A 17,307-nucleotide genomic window follows, 5' to 3' on the forward strand; every position below is an offset into this window, starting at 1 on the left:
CAGATCGTTACTCCATGCCAGCTGGCAATGTTCTTGTACTGGTTCAGTTCACTCTTGGATCTTTCTGGTGACCTGTCTACTCCAGCAGAAGCTAAGTTCCTGCTAGTTAATTATTTGTTCATTGTTTCCTTGTCCAGTTGGCTATCATGATTTTGTCTTGCTAGCTGGAAGCTCTGGGATGCAGAGTGGCACCTCCGCACCGTGAGTCGGTGCGGAGGTCTTTTTGCACACTCTGCGTTGTCTTTTGTAGTTTTTTGTGCTGACCGCAAAGATACCTTTCCTATCCTCAGTCTGTTTAGTTAGTCTGGCCTCCCTTTGCTGAAACCTGTTTCATTTCTGTGTTTGTGACTTTCATCTTAACTCACAGTCAATATATGTGGGGGGCTGCCTTTTCCTTTGGGGGATTTCTCTGAGGCAAGGTAGGCTTTATTTTCTATCTTTAGGGCTAGTTAGCTCTTATGCTGTGAAGAGGCGTCTAGGTCGTGTTAGGTACGCTCCATGGCTATTTCTAGTTGTGTGATAGGATTAGGGGTTGCGCTCAGCAGAGCTCCCACTTCCCAGAGGTTGTCATGTGTGAGTTTAACCATCAGGTCGTTCCGGGTGCTCCTAACCACCAAGTCATAACAGTACAGCTGGCCCAAAGTATTAATGCATCTCAATAGAGGGATAAGAGAAGTTCTGAGACCATTTTTTTTTCTTTGCAGTGTTTTTTGTCTTTCTTTTCCCCTTAACCTCTGGGTGGTTCAGGACACAGGTGTAGATATGGACATTCAAGGTCTGTCCTCTTGTGTGGATCATCTCACGGCAAGGGTACAAAACATTCAAGATTTTGTGGTTCAGAATCCGATGTTAGAGCCTAGAATTCCAATTCCTGATTTGTTTTCTGGGGATAGATCTAAATTCCTGAATTTCAAAAATAATTGTAAACTGTTTCTAGCTTTGAAACCCCGCTCGTCTTGTGACCCCGTTCAACAAGTAAAAATCATTATTTCTTTGATGCGTGGTGACCCTCAAGACTGGGCATTCTCCCTTGCGCCAGGAGATCCTGCATTGCGTGATGTTGATGCGTTTTTTCTGGCGCTTGGATTGCTTTATGATGAACCAAATTCAGTGGATCAGGCAGAGAAAATCTTGCTGGCTTTGTGTCAGGGTCAGGATGAAGCAGAGGTGTACTGTCAGAAGTTTAGAAAGTGGTCTGTGCTTACTCAGTGGAATGAATGTGCCCTGGCGGCAATTTTCAGAAAGGGTCTTTCTGAAGCCCTTAAGGATGTCATGGTGGGATTTCCCACGCCTGCTGGTCTGAATGAGTCTACGTCCTTGGCCATTCAGATCGATCGGCGCTTGCGTGAGCGCAAAGCTGTGCACCATTTGGCGGTATTCTCTGAGCATAGGCCTGAGCCTATGCAATGTGATAGGACTTTGACCAGAGCGGAACGGCAAGAACACAGACGTCGGAATGGGCTGTGTTTTTACTGTGGTGATTCCACTCATGCTATCTCTGATTGTCCTAAGCGCACTAAGCGGTTCGCTAGGTCTGCCACCATTGGTACGGTACAGTCTAAATTTCTTTTGTCCGTTACTCTGATTTGCTCTCTGTCGTCCTATTCTGTTATGGCATTTGTGGATTCAGGCACTGCCCTGAATTTGATGGACTTGGAGTTTGCCAGGCGCTGTGGTTTTTTCTTGGAGCCCTTGCAGTATCCTATTCCATTGAGAGGAATTGATGCTACGCCTTTGGCCAAGAATAAGCCTCAGTACTGGACTCAATTAACCATGTGCATGGCTCCTGCACATCAGGAGGATATTCGCTTTTTGGTGTTGCATAATCTGCATGATGTGGTCGTTTTGGGGTTGCAATGGCTACAGGTCCATAATCCAGTATTGGATTGGAAATCTATGTTTGTGTCCGGCTGGGGTTGTCAGGGGGTACATGGTGATGTTCCATTGCTGTCAATTTCGCCTTCCACTCCTTCTGAAGTCCCTGAGTTTTTGTCAGATTACCGGGATGTACTTGAAGAGCCCAAATCCGGTGCCTTACCTCCTCATAGGGATTGCGATTGTGCTATTAATTTGATTCCTGGTAGTAAGTTTCCTAAGGGCCGACTGTTTAATTTATCTGTGCCAGAGCACGCCGCTATGCGGAGTTATATAAAGGAATCCTTGGAGAAAGGTCATATTCGCCCGTCGTCATCACCGTTGGGAGCAGGGTTCTTTTTTTGTGGCCAAGAAGGATGGCTCTTTGAGACCTTGTATTGATTACCGCCTTCTTAATAAGATCACAGTCAAATTTAAGTACCCATTGCCGCTGCTGTCTGATTTGTTTGCTCTGATTAAGGGGGCTAGTTGGTTCACCAAGATAGATCTTCGAGGGGCGTATAATCTTGTGCGAATTAAACAGGGTGATGAATGGAAAACAGCATTTAATATGCCCGAGGGCCATTTTGAGTACCTGGTTATGCCATTCGGGCTTTCTAATGCTCCATCTGTGTTTCAGTCCTTTATGCATGACATCTTCCGAGAGTACCTGGATACATTCATGATTGTATATTTGGATGATATTTTGGTCTTTTCGGATGATTGGGAGTCTCATGTGAAGCAGGTCAGAATGGTGTTCCAGGTCCTTTGTGCAAATTCCTTGTTTGTGAAGGGGTCGAAATGTCTCTTTGGGGTTCAGAAGGTTTCATTTTTGGGTTTCATTTTTTCCCCTTCTACTATTGAGATGGACCCTGTTAAAGTTCAGGCCATTTATGATTGGACTCAGCCGACATCTGTGAAGAGCCTGCAGAAGTTCCTGGGCTTTGCAAATTTTTACAGGGCTGGCTGAGTCCGGCCAGTCCGAAGGCACATCCAGAGTTCCCTTTGCAGGTGGAAATCAGTGCCTACCAACTAGCGCCTGTGTGTTGTAGTCCTCCCCTGCTGAGCATTCGGGATAGTCCTCAAAACTTTCGTATTCGTTCTTTCTCTTCTCCATCCCCCAAGTTTATCTGGCTAGGACGCACCCGTATGATGGGTAGGCTCGGAGCTATTCTGGGACCCTAGAGATGCCCCTCTCCACGTTTGCCCCCTATGTCTGCTTAGGTGATGTAAGGTAGACAGCCAACCTATAATCAACTGTCCTGCCACTGTTTGAAGTAATGCTTGAAGTCTGTTACTTCCTCAGCGTTCCGGCCACTGGCTACGCGCCTCAGTAGGATGTTGCCGATCTCGGGGCATGACTCCTACTGGTTATCTCCTTGTGCTGCGACTTCGTTTCTCACTTCTCCACAATATCCTTCGCTTCGTGTCCTTCCTTAGGATGCCGCCGCAAGGTAGTGCAGGCACGGCCCCATAACATTCCGTCCTTTCTGCTAGGTACCTGCCAGGAACCCACCCCTGACAGGTCCTCCCTGAAGCTCTCCCAGGCTGCCTTCTGTCCTAACTTCCTATCCAACCCCCAGTTTTACCAAAGTGTGAGGAGTGGCCTAATACATAGTGCCTTTTGCTCCCCCTGGTGGCCGGAGTGTGAAGTGTAATGTGTGACTGTGATACCTGGTCAGGTGAACTCCTTTAGTGCAATCAGACATAATATCACTCCCCTTAGTGGCAGAGCGACATTACTGCAACGACCAGGACTCTGGGGCGCTGCAGATTTGTTTTCTCACTTTGACTCTCATAGTTGTGGTCTACCTATAATGTCAATTGCAGGCCTCTCTCATCTTTTTAAGTGGGAGAACGTGCACAATTGGTGGCTGACTAAATACTTTTTTTTTCCCCCCACTGTATGTGTGTCTGTGTATATAGGCTGGTTTGAAGGCAAAAATGGGCATAACATGGTGTCAGGTATTTTATGCTGTAAACTACTACCTCAGTTTGTGTCTGTGAACAATCCCAATAGAAGTGGTCAATGACAATTTCTCTTAGCTTATACTGCCATCTAGTGCTGCAAACTTAAAATACGTCATAGATTTTTAGCTCTCCAAGAATAATGGATGTCATGTAGTAAACTTCACAAAATATTGATCACCAATCAGTTGTAACAGACACCTTTAATAATAACTTACAGAAAGGAAAATTGCTCTTTATAAAGTAGTGTCTTAGTATCCGTTGTAGGGATTTGCTGTTTCTGGTAGGCATTAGGCCTTATTTAGAGTTCACACAGGCAATGTAGTTTTGGTACAAACACATTGTAAGGGTTGACGGAACGTACTAAATAAAATATAATAGTAAAGTCCGTTCGTCATCCGGGATCCACCGTGCAGAGATGGTAAATTGCAGCTCCCGGACAATGGTGATACTTGCGGCGAACATAAATGACTCGCACTGAGTTAGTGTCACGTGGTTGAGCCAATCACACACACAGCGATGGAAAGGAACTCTGCAACAGGACTGTGTTTATCGGCACAGAGCCGCAAAGTGAATATGGCACTAATCGCGCACCCTTTTAGCGTCACAGGCGTACACAAGCCTCACTGGGGCAAGGGAACAGGTGGTGGACTCAGACACAGTGAGTTCATACACCCAAACTCCTCTCCAGAGGTGCTGGAATTCTAAGGGCTGAACATCCACCCTGTGCACACACACAAACTCCTCTCTGGAGAAGCCGGAATTCTAATAGGCGATAAACCTGCCCTGAGCACATGCAAAGCTAGTTCACAACACCGTAGAGTTCCACACACATAACACAAATGATCTTAGTGCACCAACGGGTGTGCCAAAGATCCTTTTATAGTTTCTGACAGGACCTGGCTCACTGGCCAATCTGGAGCCGGACCTGGACCTGAGCATGTGACGAGCGACCACCAACGAGAAGTCGACCCAGGTGCATGCTCAGTAGAGCAAAACTTGGACTTAATCTCAGGAGTGACTGCTCGCCGGTGAGTATTGCCAGTTACTAAATCTGAACATGGTGAGGCAGCAGTAACCAAGCGCACAGCCTGAGTCTGAGCAAGGCGCTGAGACCGACGTCTTTGCTCAGCAGCATTCACTGTGGTCGAAACTGAATGGGAGACCGCTGGAGAAGACAAGGCTTGAGATCCATCCTGTGCAGAGGAAGAATCCCTGCGCCTAACATTGCCCCACCTTCTAGCGCCCCCCTACCTGCGAGCCCTGCCACGCTCGAAGGCCGCAATAAGCTGGGGTGCACGAATGTGCTCTACTGGCTCCCAAGTCCTATCCTCTGGCCCATGATCCTTCCTGTCCACTAAATAAAATTTTTTGCAGCGTACCACCTTGGAACCGATGATTGCGTTCACCTCAAAGTTGTCCGAGAAAACCGGGACATGTGAACGGGTTTCAAGAGGGACACATTAAAGGTGTCGGTGATATTCAGGCGCTACGGAAGGGACAGGTGATACACCACTGGATTAACCTGTTCCAGGACGTTAAAAGGACCTAGATAATGTGGAGCAAACTTAGTGGACTCTACCACAGCTTGATATTACGAGCTGAGAGCCACACAAAGTCATCAGGAGCGAAGACAGGAGCGGGGCGGCGATGCGCATCAGCAGAGACCCACATTCTCTCCTTAGAGGCCTTGATGGTATCCTGTGTTCAATCCCAGATGTCCCTAACCTGCACAGCCCAATTCTCCACTCTGGAATCGGAGGATGAGATGGGCATAGGCTTGGGAACACGCGGGTGCTGACCATAATTGAGGAGGAATGGAGTCTGACTTGTAGAGTCAGCGACGGCATTATTAAGTGCAAACTCTGCCCATGGCAGTAGAGATGCCCAGCCATCATGTTTGGCAGAGACAAAATGCCGTAGGTACGTGACCAGAGTCTGATTAGCCCTCTCAACCAATCCGTTCGTCTTGGGATGGTAGGCAGAAGAGAGATTTAGCTCTATACTGTGCAACCGACAGAGCTCTCTCCAGAACCAAGAAGCAAACTGGGGACCCAAGTCACTGACTATCCTGTCAGGCATCCCATGAAGATGGAAAACATGCTTCACAAAAAGAGTAGCCAGGACCCGTGCCGATGGTACACGCGGAAGAGGGACAAGATGTACCATCTTTGAGAAATAGTCGGTTACTACCCAAATGACAGTGTTATTGCAGGACTTGGGCAAACCCACAATGAAGTCCATCCCGACCATTTCCCAGGGCCTATATGCCACCGGCAAGGGGTGTAACCTCTGCCGGGATGGCTGATTTTCTGCGCAGGAGACGCATGCCTGGACATAGTACCTAACGTCGTGCGCCATTCGTGGCCACCAATATGACCTCACCAATAGCTCAGACGTCCACCCAACCTAGACGAATGAGCCCAAGAGAGAACCTCCGGCCGCAGATTTGGAGGAACCAGAATCTTGCCCAGAGGCACCAACTCAAGCGAAACCGGGGCTACCATTCGCAGACTCTCAGATGGGACAATAAGCCGAGGCTCGTCCCCCTCCTCAGAAGAGACAACAGAATGGGATAGAGCATCGGCGTGGACATTCTTCTCCCCAGACAGAAAATGAAGGGTGAAATTAAATAGGGAGACAAATAAGCACCATCTGGCCTGGCAAGAATTCAACCGCTGGGCAGTCTACAAGTACAGCAGATTTTTTTGTGGTCGGTGAAGACTTGGAAGGGGAAATATGCCCCTTCTAAGAGGTGTCTCCACTCCAATAAAACCATGTTTCATGGCTAGCAACTCCCTATCCCCGATGGAATAGTTCCTCTACACCGGTGTGAAAGTCTTGGAAAAGAAAAAACATGGATGTTTTCGACCCAGTTTGGCAGGATCGATAGCCAATGCCTTGGCCGAGATGATATAGCCAAGGAAAGGCAAAGACTCCTGCTCAAACACACACTTCTCTAACTTAGCAAACAGGGAATTGGCGCTCAGGAGCTCAAAGACTCTACAGACATCCTTTCGATGGGAGTCGATATCTGGGGAGTAAATAAGTATGTCATCCAGATAGACGACTACACAGGTGGATAACATCTCCAGAAAGATGTCATTAACAAAGATGGAAGATGGCAGGAGCATTACACAGGCCGAACAGCATCCCCAGATACTCGTAGTGACCGTTCCGTGTGTTAAACGCGGTCTTCCACTCATCTCCTTCACAAATTCGTATTATATTATTTGCACCACACAGATCTAACTTAGTAAATACCCTCACCCCTCGTAGCCTATCAAAAAGCTCCGAGATGAGTGGTAGAGGGTATTTATTCTTGATAGTAATTCAGACCCCTGTAATCTAAACACAGACATAGTTCTCCGTTCTTCGTCTGAACAAACAAGAACCTGTCGGGAGACACCGACTTCCTGATAAACCCTTTAGCCAGATTCTCTTTAATATATTGGGACATTGCCTTAGTTTCTGGGAGGGATAGTGGACAAACATGTCCCTGGGGAGGCTCAGCACCTGGCAAGTGGTCTATAGGACAGACATAGGGGCGGTGAGGTGGAAGCGTCTCCGCTGCCCTTTTGGAGAACACAGCCGCGTACTGCCAAAAATGTTTTGGGAGAGGAGTTAGATCTGCGGTGATCTCTGATATGGCAACCTGAACCTGAGCCCTCTTCCCTTAGACGAACCACTCCAACTTAATATGCTCCCAGTAGACCAGGAGAGTGATAACGCAACCAGGGTATCCCTAATAATACCTCATCGATACCCTCGGGAATGACCAGCAACAAAATTATCTCCTGATGTTCTGGAGACATGACCAGAGAGAATGGAATGGTCCACCTGGACGGTAACTGGCTTGGGGAACATTACCAGGGGTATTGAGTGCCATTGGGCGAAGGCAGAGGACATAAAATTGCCTTCAGCCCCAGAGTCCACACAAACCCCCGCCGAACTGGTGGTCGGGCCAAAAGAAATAGTCGCCCTAAAGGTCAATTTGGAGGAAAACGCCGCCGTGCCTAGTGAGCCTCCTCCTACAGCCACTAGACGTGGTCGTTTCCCTGCCGTTGGGCACACTTGTTGGCAATATTACCAGGCTACCTATAAATGTGGCAGATCGGAGGTGTACGAGTGGACTGAGACTTAAGGTACCGTCACACTTAGCGACGCTGCAGCGATACCGACAACGATCCGGATTGCTGCAGCGTCGCTGTTTGGTCGCTGGAGAGCTGTCACACAGACAGCTCTCCAGCGACCAACGATCCCGGTAACCAGGGTAAACATCGGGTAACTAAGTGCAGGGCACAGCGGCCGGAAAGCAGAGCGGTGACGTCACCGCTCTGCTTTCCGGCTGACCGACGCTCACAGCCAGTACAGGAGGAGTGCAGAGCACAGCGCTGGAGGACAGACAGCGGTAGGTAAGTATGTAGTGTTTGTTTTTTTTTTACTTTTAGGATGGTAACCAGGGTAAACATCGGGTTACTAAGCGCGGCCCTGCGCTTAGTTACCCGATGTTTACCCTGGTTACCAGTGAAGACATCGCTGGATCGGTGTCAAACACGCCGATTCAGCGATGTCTGCGGGGAGTCCAGCGACGAAATAAAGTTCTGGACTTTCTTCCCCGACCAGCGACAGCACAGCAGGGGCCTGATCGCTGCTGCCTGTCACACTGGACGATATCGCTAGCGAGGACGCTGCAACGTCACGGATCGCTAGCGATATCGTCTAGTGTGACGGTACCTTTAGGTCCCTCTCGAGAAACCTCCATGGCCTCCTCAGCAGGGCCGGGTTTAGGCAAAGTAGGGCCCTAGGCAAAAGTTTAAAATGGGGCCCCAAATGCTAACATATTGCACATCACACAGAAGCTTTTCTGTTGTATTTACATGCACTGTGTTCAGGTTGCTAAACAAGTGTGATCGACAATATTGAAGTCATTCGACGCTTGTTTCCCGGCCTCTTTACACCAACTGAGAAAGAATGATGCGAACAGAACAATCCCTATTAGATCAATCTGTCTCTATACAGTATCATGTTATCAGTAGTATATCTGCAGTTTACACCGGCAATGTGCTGCTGAGAACAATGATTTCTGTTCCGGAATAAACAATCCAATCACTCGATGAATAGGCAGCATTTTGCTTGTTTAGCATAATACACCGCATAGTCCTCCACATAGTATAATGTGCACCACAGTCCTCCATATTGTAAAATACAAATAGTGATTCCCCCCCCCCCACATATGGGGTATCGGCGTACTCAGGACAAATTGTACAACAACTTTCGGGGTCCAGTTTATCCATTTTTTTTTTTGCTAGGAAGTTATAAGGGTTAAAATTTGACCAGCGATTTTCTCATTTTTACCACAGACAGACACCTGACTAGTCCAGCTTAGCCCCAGGCTGGCTCTTGACAGAGCCGCTGCAGATGATTGACAGGTGTCTCCCTTGCATGTACATAAGGAGAGACCTGTCAAGCACCTGGAGCAGCACTAGTCTCATTTCCTTCTGGTTCTTTATTTTCTCTTAAACTGCCTTAATTTTATAAACATATTGCTTGATTCATCAATGTGTTTACGTCAGAATTCTGTCATAAAACATTTTTTTAATGTAAGTTAAATGCAACTTGCACTAAAATTTTATGAGTGTTTGTTTTGTCTTGTCTTTTGCTGGGCCTGGTCAGCTTTGCCAAAATGTCGAGAAAGCACGTCTTTGCACAGAATAAGTGGTGTCACCTTAGACTTGACTGTTTTAAAATATGCCGACTTTATTAACCCCCGAGGGATGTTTGCACGTTAATGACCGGGCCAATTTTTACAATTCTGACCACTCCTTTATGAGGTTATAACTCCGGAACGATTCAACGGATCCCGCTGATTCTGACATTGTTTTCTCGTGACATATTGTACATCATGAAAGTGGTAAAGGTTCTTCAATGTTACTTGCGTTTATGTGTGTAAAAAATGGAAATTTGGCGAAAATTTTAAAAATTTTGCAATTTTCAAACTTTGAATATTTATGCATTTAAAACAGAGACATATGTCACACAAAATAGTTAATAAATAACATTTCCCACATGTCTACTTTACATCAGCATAATTTTGGAAACAACATTTTTTTTGCTAGGAAGTTATAAGGGTTAAAATTTAACCAACGATTTCTCATTTTTACAACAAAATTTACAAAACCATTTTTTTTAGGGACCACCTCACATTTGAAGTCACTTTGAGGGGTCTATATGGCTGAAAATACCCAAAAGTGACACCATTCTAAAAACTGCACCCCCCCCCCCTCAAGTTACTCAAAACCACATTCAAGAAGTTTATTAACCCTTCAGGTGTTTCATAGGAGCAGAAGTAACGTGAAAGGAAAAAATAAACATTTATCGTTTAAGTCACAAAATTGATCTTACAGCAACAATTTTTTTATTTTCCCAAGGGTAAAAGGAGAAAATGGACAACATTGGTTGTAGTCCAATTTGTCCTGAGCATGCAGATACCCCATATGTGGGGGGGAACCACTGTTTGGGCGCATGGCAGGGCTCAGAACAGAAAGAGCGCCATTTGAGTTTTTCAAGCTGAAATTAGCCAGAATTGAGTTCGGATGCCATGTCGCATTTGGCGAGCCCCTGATGTGCCTAAACAGTGGAAAACCCCCACAAGTGACCCAATTTTGGAAACTAGACCCCCTAAGAAACTTATCTAGATGTAGGGTGAGCACTTTTATCCCCCAAGTGCTTCACAGAAGTTTATAACGCCCGGGCGTGAAAATAAAAAATCATATTTTTTCCACAAACAGGATTGTTTAGTCCCTAATTTTTTATTTTCACAAGGGTAACAGAAGAAATTGGACGACAAAAGTTTTAGTCCTATTTGTCTTGAGTATGCTGATACCCCATATGTGGGGGGAAACCACTGTTTGGGCGCATGGCAGGGCTCAGAACAGAAGGAGCACCATTTGACTTTTTCAAGCTAAAATTAGTTGGAATTGAGATCGGACACCATGTCGCGTTTGGCGAGCCACTGATGTGCCTAAACAGTGGAAAACCCCGACAAGTGACCCCATTTTGGAAACTAGACCCCCTAAGGAACTTATCTAGATGTGTGGTGAGCACTTTTATCCCCGAAGTGCTTCACAGAAGTTTATAACGCTCGAGCGTCAAAATAAAAAATCATATTTTTTCGACAAACATGATCGTTTATTCCCCAGTTTTTTATTTTCCCAAGGGTAACAGGAGAAATTGGACCTCAATAGTTGTTGTCCAATTTGTCCTGAGTACATTAAAACCTCACATGTGGGAGAAAACTACTGTTTGGGTACACTTAGGGGCTCGGAAGGGAAGTAGTGACATTTTGGAAAGCAGACTTTGATAGAATGGTCTGCGGGAGTCATGTTCCATTTGCAGAGCCCCTGATGTGCCTAAACAGTAGAAATCCCCCACAAGTGACCACATTTTGGAAACTAGACCTAATTGGGAACTTATCTAGGTGTGTGGTGAGAATTTTGAACCCCCAAGTGTTTCTCTAAAGTTTATAATGCCTGGGCGGGAAAATAAAAAATCCTATTTTTTACCACAAGAATGATCTTTTAGTCCCCAATTTTTAATTTTCCCAAAGGTAACAGGAGAAATTGGATCCCAAAAGTTGTTAACCAATTTGTTCTGAGTATGCTGATACCCCACATGTGGGAGAAAACTACTGTTTGGGTACACTTAGGGGCTCGGAAGGGAAGTAGTGATGTTTTGGAAAGCAGACTTTGATGGAATGGTTTGCTGGCGTCATGTTCCATTTGCAGAACCCCTGATATGCCTAAACAGTAGAAATCCCCCACAAGTGACATTTTGGAAACTAGACCCCCTAAGAAACTTATCTAGATGTGTAGTGAACACTATTATTCCCCAAGTGATTCACAGAAGTTTATAACGCCCGGGCATCAAAATAAATGTAGTTACCTTCATTTGCGGTGATGCGCCCTCTGCTGGATGTCCTCATATGAACTCGAGCCTGGGAACTTTTCTGAATATTTTTCCACGCTCGAGGGACATCCAGCAGAGGGCGCATCACGGCGAATGAAGGTAACTACAGGTCATTGACCTAGTTTCCATTCATTTGCTGGGGTTTTACAGCCATGAGCACAGCTGCATTAGCAGAGCTCCTGGGTGTAAAATTATTTAACCCCTTCAGATGGATTTACAGCATGGGACATGACAGATCATCGGAAGGTATGGGATATTGTTGTTTTTTTATTTTTACTTTGTTACAGAGCGAGGGTCTTCAGGTGGATTAAGAGTCTAATAAAATATTACAACAACCTGTGCTTTTATTTCATTAAAAGACTTTGTAATAATGTGTGTGTGTTTTTTTTAACCATTTCATGCTATTGGATTAATAATGGATAGGTGTCATAATTGACGCCTCTCCATTATTAATCTGGCTTAATGTCACCTTACAATAGCAAGGTGACATTAACCCTTCATTACCCCATATCCCACAGCTACACGGGAATGGGAAGAGAGTGGCCAAGTGCCAGAATAGGCGCATCTTCCAGATGTGCCTTTTTCTGGGGTGGCTGGGGGCAGATGTTTTTAGCCGGGGGGGCAATAACCGTGGACCCTCTCCAGGCTATTAATATCTGCCCTCAGTCACTGGCTTTACTACTCTGGCGGAGAAAATTGTGCGGGAGTCCACGCCAATTTTTTCCGCCATTTAACCCTTAAATTTAATAGCTAGAGCGCACAAATTTTGCACAAACACACTACTAACATTTGTAGTGTGGAATATGCAAAAAAATTACCGGCAATTGAATTACCGGCTTCTCACATATCTCGCGCTGTATGAAATATAAATACAGTGTATATATATATATATATATATGTGTGTCTCAATGACATATATATATATATATATTGTATATATGTTTTAAGGAACATTTGAGCCTATAAATCCATTAGATGTCGGTTTTGCAAGCCTGCGAGAAAATATTGCAGTACGGATGCCATACGGATTACATACGGAGGATGCCATGCGCAAAATACGCTGCCACACCCTGCCTATGGATGACAAAAGGATCACTACTTTGGGAACATCTCTGCGTATTACGGCCGTAAAATACGGACCGTATTGTCTTACGCCGAGTGTGACGCCGGCCTAACTCTGCAGTCACCAACAAAATGGCTGCTCACTGGGTTCCTGAATATCATCCTCTTATCCCTTAGCAAACACCCAGAAGGGGAGGAGAGGAGTGACATCACACACGTCACCAGACTCCGCCCATAATTACTGCAGTGCTGTAATGTGAGCTATTTGTACACTAGGTTTTTGTGAAATTTCAGCAGCTGCTCCCCCTAGTGTTTAAAAGTGGAAATTCCAAAAATTTTCTAATTATTTTTCATATTTTACTAAATTATAAACAAATGATAATATTTTTTAAGAAAATGTAAACATTAATTCTTTACATTTTTTCAATTGCAGTAAAAAAAAATTTTGATGGCACCTTCCCTTTAAGGCAACATTTGAAACAGTTCCTTTAAAGCTCCTTTGTAAAACCAGTAGACAGCACTAAGAGGTGCCAACTATATACAATGGAAAGTTTTTGGATCATACATTGTCCATGATCTCACTGTCTTAAAACAAATGATCCCTTGAAACGAAAACCCGGTCAGATTTATCAAACTTTTAAACTTTAAAAGTCATTTAACTTTTGCAGCAGGTTAACTTTTAACTATTCACAGTCAGGTTCTTCTAATTTACTTTCAGTGTTTCCATGGTAACACTTGGCGTTGGCTGCTGGCCTGGGAAGTTCATGGGACAAAGTTACTCCTGGTGACAAGATCATTGGTTTTGTACTCATGTACTGTCAGATCATGTCCTGCAATAGGGGTTTGCGTGGCTTGGGTACGTATGGTAACTGGCGCTGTAGCCACTGCAGTCTCAATTGTTGTCATTGTGCAAACTGTTGTTTTGGTGAGGGCTTTAGAGGCTGGTGCCACAGTTGATGCGGTAGTTGTGACCACTTTGGCACTAGATGGCGCTGTTGGTGTTTTAGGTCTGGTACCCTTTAAATTAGGAGCAGAGTCTTTGCGTTTCCTCACGTTCAAGGCATACTATCGCTTATCACCAAAATGTCAGGTTAAGTTACAGTGTCCCCTGGATACAAGTCCCTGTCCGAGTGTCCTTCCTAGAATTGAGATACCACGTCTCTCCTGTTAAACACCTCTGCATACAGATCTGGATCCTTGATGAACCCTGTTGTGAATTCTGCTCTTGGGCTCCCTCCGGTGGTTATGAGTGGTAGTGCTGCGGTAGTTGGATCGCAGCATTTATCAGATGTATCTATTTTTTGCGATTTGGGCTGGGCTATATAATAATAATAATAATAATGATAATAATAATTTTTATTTATATAGCGCCAACATATTCCGCAGCGCTTTACAAATTATAGAGGGGACTTGTACAGACAATAGACATTACAGCATAACAGAAATACAGTTCAAAACAGATACCAGGAGGAATGAGGGCCCTGCTCGCAAGCTTACAAACTATGAGGAAAAGGGGAGACACGAGAGGTGGATGGTAACAATTGCTATAGTTATTCGGACCAGCCATAGTGTAAGGCTCAGGTGTTCATGTAAAGCTGCATGAACCAGTTAACTGTCTAAGTATGTAGCAGTACAGACACAGAGGGCTATTAACTGCATAAAGTGAATGAGAACATGATGCGAGGAACCTGATTGTTTTTTTTTTTTTAAATAGGCCACACAGGAATCGTTAGGTTAATGCATTGAGGCGGTAGGCCAGTCTGAACAAATGAGTTTTTAGGGTACGCTTAAAACTGTGGGGATTGGGGATTAGTCGTATTAACCTAGGTAGTGCATTCCAAAGAATCGGCGCAGCACGTGTAAAGTCTTGGAGACGGGAGTGGGAGGTTCTGATTATTGAGGATGCTAACCTGAGGTCATTAGCGGAGCGGAGGGCACGGGTAGGGTGGTAGACTGAGACCAGAGAGGAGATGTAGGGTGGTGCTGAGCCATGGAGTGCTTTGTGGATGAGGGTAGTAGTTTTGTACTGGATTCTGGAGTGGATGGGTAGCCAGTGTAATGACTGGCACAAGGTAGAGGCATCGGTGTAACGGTTGGTGAGGAATATGATCCTGGCAGCAGCATTCAGGACAGATTGGAGCGGGGAAAGTTTGGTAAGAGGGAGGCCGATTAGTAGAGAGTTACAATAGTCCAGATGAGAATGAATAAGTGAAACAGTAAGAGTTTTTGCAGAGTCAAAAGTAAGAAAAGGGCGAATTCTAGAAATGTTTTTGAGATGCAGGTAAGAAGAGCGAGCCAGTGATCGGATGTGGGGGGTGAATGAAAGATCAGAATCAAGGATGACCCCAAGGCAGCGGGCATGTTGCTTTGGAGTAATGGTGGAACCGCACACGGAGATGGCAATGTCAGGCAAAGGTAGGTTAGTAGAGGGAGAGAACACGAGGAGTTCAGTTTTTGACAGGTTTAGTTTCAGATAGAGGGAGGACATGATGTTAGAGACAGCAGTAAGACAATCACTGGTGTTTTCTAATAAGGCAGGCGAATAATATAGCCTTGCTTGTTCCTTTAGTCAGTGCCAGTTGTCCATTGTTTTTGGAGGATTCACATCCCTTCTGGTCTCTCCTGTTCGCTGTGCTTTTCTTCAAAGATAAGTCCTGGCTTTGTTTTTGCTGTCCACCTGCTGTGGACCTTATAGTTCTGTGCATTTTTCATGTTTTGTCTTGTCCAGCTTTGTTGTGAAGGATTTTTTGCAGCCTAGCTGTGTCTCTGGAGATGCAGATATACCCTCCATGTCTTTAGTCAGATGTGGTGTTTTATATTTTCTGTGGTGGATATTTTCTAGTGTTTTTATACTGACCGCATAGTACTCTGTTCTATCCTTTCTTTTTAGCTAGTATGGCCTCCTATGCTAAATCCTGATTTCATGTCTGCGTATGTTATTTCCCTCTCCTCTCACAGTCAATATTTGTGGGGGGCTGTCTATCCTTTGGGGATTTTCTCTGAGGCAAGATAGGTTTCCTGTTTCTGTCTTTAGGGGTAGTTAATTCTTAGGCTGTGTCGAGGGGTCTAGGGAGCGTTAGGTACCCCCACCGCTGCTTCTAGTTGCGCTGCTAAGTTCAGGGTTTGCGGTCAGTACAGGTGCCACCTTCTCCAGAGTACGTCTCATGCTGCTCCAAGGCCACCAGATCATAACAGTACAACTGGCCAACAATGAGTTAATTGCATCTCAAAAGAAGGGAGGAAAGGTTTTGAGCCATTTTTTTTCCTTAGCCTGTTCCTCCCTCTTAATCTCTGGGTGGCTTCGGAACCTAGTAATAACATGAGTGTTCAGGAGTTAGTTTCTCGTGTGGATCAGCTTGCTGCTAGGGTACAGGGTATTTCAGATTATATTGTTCAGACTCCTGCCTTAGAACCTAGGATTCCCACTCCTGATTTATTCTTTGGTGACAGATCCAATTTTTTTGAGTTTCAAAAATAACTGTAAACGGTTTTTTGCATTGAGACCCCGGTCTTCTGGTGATCCCATTCAGCAGGTTAAAATCATCATATCCCTGCTGCGTGGTCACCCACAGGATTGGGCATTTTCCCTGGAAACTGGCAATCCTGCTTTGCTTAATGTTGATTCTTTCTTTCAAGCATTGGGGTCATTGTATGATGAGCCTAATTCTGTGGATCAAGCTGAGAAAATCATGCTGGACCTGTGTCAAGGTCAAGAAGCGGCAGAATCGTATTGCCAGAAATTTAGAAAATGGTCTGTACTGACTAAATGGAATGAGGATGCCTCGGCAGCAATTTTCAGAAAGGGTCTTTCTGAATCCGTTAAAGATGTTATGGTGGGGTTCCCCACGCTTGCTGGTCTGAGTGATTCTATGTTTCTGGCCATTCAGATTGATCGGCGCTTGCGCGAGCACACAGTTGTTGTGCACACTATGGCGTTGTCCTCTGAGCGGAGCCCTGAGCCTATGCAATGTGGTAGGATTTTGTCTAAAGCTGAACGTCAAAGATTCAGGCGTCAGAATAGGTTGTGTTTTTACTGCTGCGATTCTGCTGATATTATTTCTGATTGCCCTAAGCATACAAAGAGAATCGCTAGTTCTGTTACCATCAGTACTGTACAACCTAAATTTCTGTTATCTGTGACCTTGATCTGCTCATTATCATCATTTTCTGTCATGGCATTTGTGGATTCAGGCTCCGCTCTGAACTTAATGGACTTAGAATTTGCCAGACATTGTGGTTTCCCCTTGCAGCCTTTGCAGAACCCTATTCCTTTAAGGGGCATTGATGCTACACCGTTGGCTAAAAATAAACCTCAGTTTTGGACACAGCTGACCATGCGCATGGCGCCAGCCCATCAGGAAGATTGTTGTTTTCTGGTGTTGCATAATTTGCATGATGATATTGTGCTGGGCTTTCCATGGTTACAGCTACATAATCCGGTGTTAGATTGGAGAT

Source organism: Ranitomeya imitator, chromosome 1 (assembly GCF_032444005.1).
Source record: "Ranitomeya imitator isolate aRanImi1 chromosome 1, aRanImi1.pri, whole genome shotgun sequence".
NCBI lineage: Eukaryota > Metazoa > Chordata > Amphibia > Anura > Dendrobatidae > Ranitomeya > Ranitomeya imitator.